Below are 6,968 nucleotides of genomic sequence, written 5' to 3'. Positions count from 1 at the left end.
ACGTATTAGGTACTTATCTCCCCCCTTTATACCACATACTTGAAAATTATATTATTCCAATGTTCTAAAAAAAAATGTGCTTTTCCTTCTCTTTATCTAACATTTTCAAATCTGTGTAGTCATTTAAATGTATTTACCTAAATGATTGAATAATTTTATGCACAAACAAAAAATATTCAAAACCAGCCCAAAACAACAAATACAATTTGAATATACTTTCATTTTTTTCATTTTCTTGTATATCAACACATCATTGACACAGTGAATTTTCATACTCTCCAATTGTTAGTTGTTAATCTACTGAATATAATTATTATATTATCAACCAGTAGAATTTATCTATTGACTTATAATCATTCAATTCAATGCCTCAACTTTTTATTAAAATGAGAATAAGGGTGACAGACTGTATATTTAAAAAAAAAACATTAGGTAGACATCAATAAAACATATCCTAGACATTAGAAGAATATTTTGTCCAGATGTTTGAAAGATGTTGGCTGGATATTTTCAATTGAAACTGAATATAAAATCAAGATATTTAAAAATAATGCTCTTTAAACATTCAAGCAAATATTTCCAGAAAATATGCTATTCACATGAGTATAGCCAGACATATCACGTCAAAAACATGTTTTTGAATGATATTTTGGTGATATTTTGCAATATATTTTTAAAATATCAATAAAATGTTTTTGTGCTACCTGATTGTGGACTTGTCTCAGAAAAAAAACCTATATACCTTAATAAATATAGCATATTTTTTTTCATTAAGGTATATAGGATTTTTTTTCTGAGGCAAGTGCCTGTGTAGAATAATCATTTATAAGATCAAACAATTTAAGAGCCCCGAGGGCATATATAGCATACGAACAATATCATTATAAACAATAGCATATGCAATGCATAGAATTGAAACATGTGAAATAAAAAAATCAAATAGAAAACATAAATCTACTGTTTATAAATTAAGATATTGGTGAAAATTAATATAGATATGGACCAATTCAAGTACATCTTCTAGGGTGCTCTGGACTTTAGTGTTTTGCACGAGGTGTTTTGGAATTTTAAGGTTGTTTAGGACTTCTCTAAACAATAAATACTAGCACATCATAGAAAAACGAGTGAGTTGAAACTGTTACTATAAATAATAATGCTTTGCACGAAGTTTCCTGTGGTATAAGTAAAAAATACCCATCTCTATTATTCATTATCTATTGCCAAGTTACATTGAGACTAATTGCCGAATGCAGTGTTGGTTAGGAACTTATTAAACTTGGCATGATAGCTATAATCCGGTTTTTTCTTTCACTATAAAATCTATAATTTTTGTTCCCTTGATGCTGGTTTTGTTTGTGCATCTATAAATGTACACTGTCTGCTGGAATAATTGTTAGATTATGAGTTGGTAGCAGTCTTATCTTTCCTACGGTTATCGTTTTCATACATTTCTTCAGAAAGTGCCTAAATTTCCCCTCGGTTTTTCGTTAAAAATTCTATATCATGGCATTTAACTTTCATACTTTTGAAACTACGATATTGGAGCTAGCCTATTACACCAATTGCAAGTACTTTTCTTTTTCTCTGTTTTAGTGTATCTTCGCGTTGATCTTTTACTACAAGGAATCCCATATTATCAAAAGTATAACCTAAGGCCCTCAGGTTGCATTCAATATAGCAAAGGTAGGATATGTCACCATCATTCGTTGCTGATATTGATTACATACAAGTTATTATTCCACACACACACGTATTCCACCAAACCAGTGGTCGGAAGTGCGAGTTAGAATACCTTCAAAATGCACTCAAGATGGGTTTTTTAAGAGTCTTCCAGTACATATGCTTGCACATGTAGTCATCATCTCAAAGAAAAATGGCAAAGTAAGAATATATGTGTGTAGATTTCGGAGGCCTAAATTTTCAGACCAGAAAAGACGCATACCCATTACCACGGATTTTAGAAGCGCTCGACGCATCAAATGACGCCAAATACTTCTGCAGTCTTGATTTAGCGCATGGTTTCTTATTGAAACAACACACATTACCCCCAATTCATAATCGACATTTATTTACATCAAACCCAACACGTTATTTCATTCTGTGAAACCTTATTTTTTTTATAATAATTGGGGGGGGGGGGGGGGAACGAAAATGTTAATTTAACCTCATTTCTGTTGGAGACGTGTGTACACAACTAAAACACATTAATATTAATAAGTCAGCAGGTTTAGATGGAATTGGTCCCAAGTGCAGTGATAATATCACCATCAATAACTTTTCTAATAAACAAAAAGAATATTACATCAAACTCTAAAAAAAAGAAACATGCTAATATGCTATACACAAAGGAGGACCAACAGATGGTCCCTCAAATTATCGTCCAATCTATATTTTAAAACCCTAGTTTAAAAATTTGAGAGACATGCATTAATTGGTTTTGGCTTTTAACTAGCTGTCAGTAACTGCGAGTACTCTCAAATCGTATTTTCTTGTTAATTCGACCTGTTGATACTGTTTATAATGCTTTTTTGTTATTTTTTATTTATATGGATCTTGTCTGTACACCAGCTTTGATTATTTGTAATATCTTCAATTTTTCACTTATTATTACAACATTTGTATAAACTTCAAGATTATAAAAAAACCGGTTTTTTCTAAAGTGAACATTGATTGGTTAAATATTTCTCAGTCATATCCTGTGTTTGAATTTGTTTGTTAGCTTTTTGGTCATGAATGTTTGTCTCTAATATTTAATTAACTGTGCATTTGTATTCAGATATCGCAGATCAAATTTATTCGTTCATTGTTTAATCATAGGTTTTTTGATTGAGTTAAGTCTGCCAATTGATATTTTATCGTATGTTTTCTTTGTTGTGATGTTATGCTATTGTTTCAGAAAAAGGGAGAAGGTTTGGATCCATTAAAACGTTTAATCCCGCTGCAAATGTTTGCACCTGTCCTAAGTCAGGAATCTGATGTACAGTAGTTGTCGTTTGTTTATGTAATATATACGTGTTTCTCGTTTCTCGTTTTGTTTATATAGATTAGACCGTTGGTTTTCCCGTTTGAATGGTTTTACACTAGTAATTTTGGGGCCCTTTATAGCTTGTTGTTCGGTGTGAGCCAAGGCTCCGTGTTGAAGGCCGTACTTTAACCTAGAATGGTTTACTTTTTAAATTGTTATTTGTATGGAGAGTTGTCTCATTGGCACTCACACCACATCTTCCTATATCTATGTTATATGAATTTTTGAATACTAATAAAAATTGTTACATATAGTTCAGTGTGGTTTCAGGCGAGTTCATCCATGTCAAACAGCGCTGGCTAAGCTAATTGATGAGTGGTTAAAATATTGAAATAGCGGAGAATTAGTTGGTACTGTGTTTTTGGATTTCAGAAAGGATTTTGACCTTATACACCATGCCATACTTTTATATTACAAAAAAGTTAAAATTGTGTCATATCGGAGAACTTATAATAAATCGAATATAATCATATTTGTCTTAAAGACAACAAGAAGTTCAATACGCAAACATTAAATTTGATAAAACGTTTGTAAAATATCGAGTGCCTTAAGGTTATATTTAGGTCCTCTGTTGTTTTTAATTTATTTGAATGGTTTACCACTTCATGTTCAACAATCCAACATGGATTTAATTCTGATTATACAACATTGCATTTGCATTATAAGAAAGAAGAAGATTTACGAAGGGTTAACAATGGCCCTAAATTTTCTATGTTTTTTTTAAATCGGGCCAAAAAAGTTACAAATTTCACATAGAAAAAATATTTGTGATAATACTTTTAAGACAAAAATATATTTTTCTGTCATTTTCCTTAACATTTTATGGAGCTATGACCGCTTACATAAACATTCTTTGTATTTTAAGGTAAATTTTTGTACTTTTTCTCTCCATAATTTCAATTGTTTTTGGCATACTTAACATTAGCCTCCATCAACGATCCAAACAATTTTTATATTGATGAATTATATTTCAAAATTGGAATCTTTTGGTTACAACACATTTAGGATCGATCGTAGAAGGCGGCCAAGTTGTTTCTAAAGCTTTTAGGTCTGGAAATCACAAAATCATCATATTTTGGCAAAATTTCCGAAACGGGCTTACTTATGGGGAATATTATGTACTTTTATGAAAAGAACTGATGTATTTAGCATAAGACATTTGAAATAGACCCTTTACGAACCAAATTTTGACCTTCTTGGTGTTTGATGATAAAGTTGACATTGGAGGCCATTTTTTGCCGTAAGTGAACCTTTGAACAAATAAACATCATATATTGCAAAATTATTCAAATGATATATACAATCTTTGTGTAACCAATGACAGTATGACAATTAATGCACACAACAACACCCAAAATATATGAAATTGTGTTCGAATAAAAAACATAACAATCAGAATTATGAATAACTGGCCATCAACGAAACTCCATTTCAAATTATTTGGAATTGTCATTGATGAAAATTTAAGCTGGGTAGATCATTTTGATCGTAATGTAAGATTATCTCATCTAAAATATCACCTTTGTATAAAGTTAAAGACTATTTCCCTATACACACAAAACAACTATTTTATAATGCAAATAGTCTACCATATATATAGACTATTGTAGTTCAGTTTGAGGAAATTTATTACAAAAAGATTCAGATACAATCATAAAACTTCAAAAAGAGTAGCAAGAATTATATTTGAATGTGATATTTTTGAACCATCTACTTACATGTTTTCTTCTTTAAAATAGCTATCTTTTACGTGACAGAATAAAATACCGACAATCAATTCTAATGTATAAAATTTTTAATGAACTAACACCTGGCCTTGAAGTCATAAAACTTTCGAGTCAGTTTTTTGTACTCATATTCGAAAATCAACCAATCAAAATGTTGGATTTCATGTTTCGAGCATAATTTTTGTGCACCGAGCAGTGATCAAAGTTTTATGACTTTAACCCCAGATTACTTAGAAATGCTAAATATTGTTATCCGGACAAACACTGTGTAATTTAAGCGTACAGTTGCAAATACAAGAAACATTAAGACACTAAAAATACAATGAGCAGATTTTGGGAAATTTAGAATAATACTCGACAATGATGGTATGTTGGTATTAGGGACAGACTTTTGCACTGTAAAGACCAACTGCGGACCAAGTCAGTGTTTTTTTCCATTAAGGTGCATAAGCGTGGTAAACATCATACATAAGAATGTGATGGTCCCCATTCCTAACTGACTTGGCAAAGTATTTCCCCGCAAAGCCAAACTACATGAATGACCATTTTTCTATATCCCATTCAGCCCTTGTGGTTCACATTCAGATTTGATCCGTTCCAAACTAACCCCAAAATAGCTGATTTTGTTTATTTCTGTCGTTTAGTTGCTGTCTTATTTACGTATATACCTTACCCACGACATCACTTTTATTCATAAAAGGCGAAGTTAGCTTTAATTTCATCGATATTTTAAAACATGAAATTTGGGATATAGCGTACACATATCACATGATCCTCTGCACTTAAACTTTTAATATCAAGAGCCACACACACAATGTTATATTTTCCAGATATTCCATAGTGTTTGTGCTATAAGCTGATTTTAATTTCATTTATCCTATATATGTTTTCACTTAATCGCTACCGCTGCTGAATGGAAGACTGCATTGTTACGGTTAACCCTCTTGATGCCAGATTTAAAAAAAAGTTGCTTAATTATACCCACATCATTTGAAATCTGCTCGAAAGTTGTCTCATTGGCAATCATATATTTGAGTATTTTTATACAAATTCCCCCCAAAAAAATCATAAATGACCATGGCATATAAGACTTTAATCCGTACCCAAGAATTACAAAAAAACAAAACTGTGATAACGTATTCAACAAATTATTTTAACGAAGTTAATCTGTTATAACAATTTTATATAATTTAAAACAAATTAAGGATGTTTTCCTGTCATGTGTGGGATTTTTTGTCAGGTTTTATCCATTTTGAATGCCTTAAAAAAATTTGCCCATGAAACCTCTTTTTTTATAAATCTTTTACATGTATAATTATAAGCCATTTGTGATTTCTTATAAAATCTTATTTATTTTTTAATAGTTTCTGAGAACTTTAACTGGGCAATGATAAAGCTATGAAAAGTCAAGAGAGAACATTTTCCCGCCAAAATTCAAATGGCTAATATCTCGAAAACAAGCACATTGACCCCTATATTTTTTTTGCTTTTTTGATTCCTCAATTAATCCCCTATCAATATATACTAGTTTTATGGAAAGTTATTTATTTTGAAACTGAGCAGCAAACATCCTTAAAAAACATTTTGATAACAAAATCAATTAGTAATTGCGAATTAGAAAAACCCGGAAAGAAGTTTTTTCAGTTGTAGTGTTGGGATATACAGAAAACGTTCCTCCTTTTCACAACAATAAATATAATTTCGTGTATGAAATCTCAAAAAAAAAAAAATTTACTCGCTACGCTCGTCAGAAATTATACAATTATGGATAATGAGACTCCTCTTTTATTGGACCCTCCATCGATTGTAATAGTATTAAACCTATATCGTAGTAGAATATATATTTTTGAGACTTCTTTCTCTGTTTTGATGTTACACTTTTAGTTCGGGTAAGGGTGAATGTTGGTAGCTATTAAAACGTTTAAACCCGCTTCATTTGTTTGCACAGGTCCTATAACATATGACTTCGCTTTCTTTTTCAATTTTTAACGTCTTTATACTGATATTTCATATTTTTTAATTGGGTGGCACATTGATGGGGGTATTGATTGTAAAAAAAAAACCCACATCATATGTTATTTAAAGGACTTCATCTCTCATAAGTCAGGAATCTGATGTACTGACAGTAGTTGTCGTTTGTTGATTATAAGTGTCTTGTTTCTCATTTTTTATATATATTTATAGACCTTTGATTTCTCGTTTGAATGGTGAATTTA

Source organism: Mytilus edulis, chromosome 2 (assembly GCF_963676685.1).
Source record: "Mytilus edulis chromosome 2, xbMytEdul2.2, whole genome shotgun sequence".
NCBI classification, from domain to species: domain Eukaryota; kingdom Metazoa; phylum Mollusca; class Bivalvia; order Mytilida; family Mytilidae; genus Mytilus; species Mytilus edulis.
Note: the sequence above shows the minus strand (reverse complement) of the source record.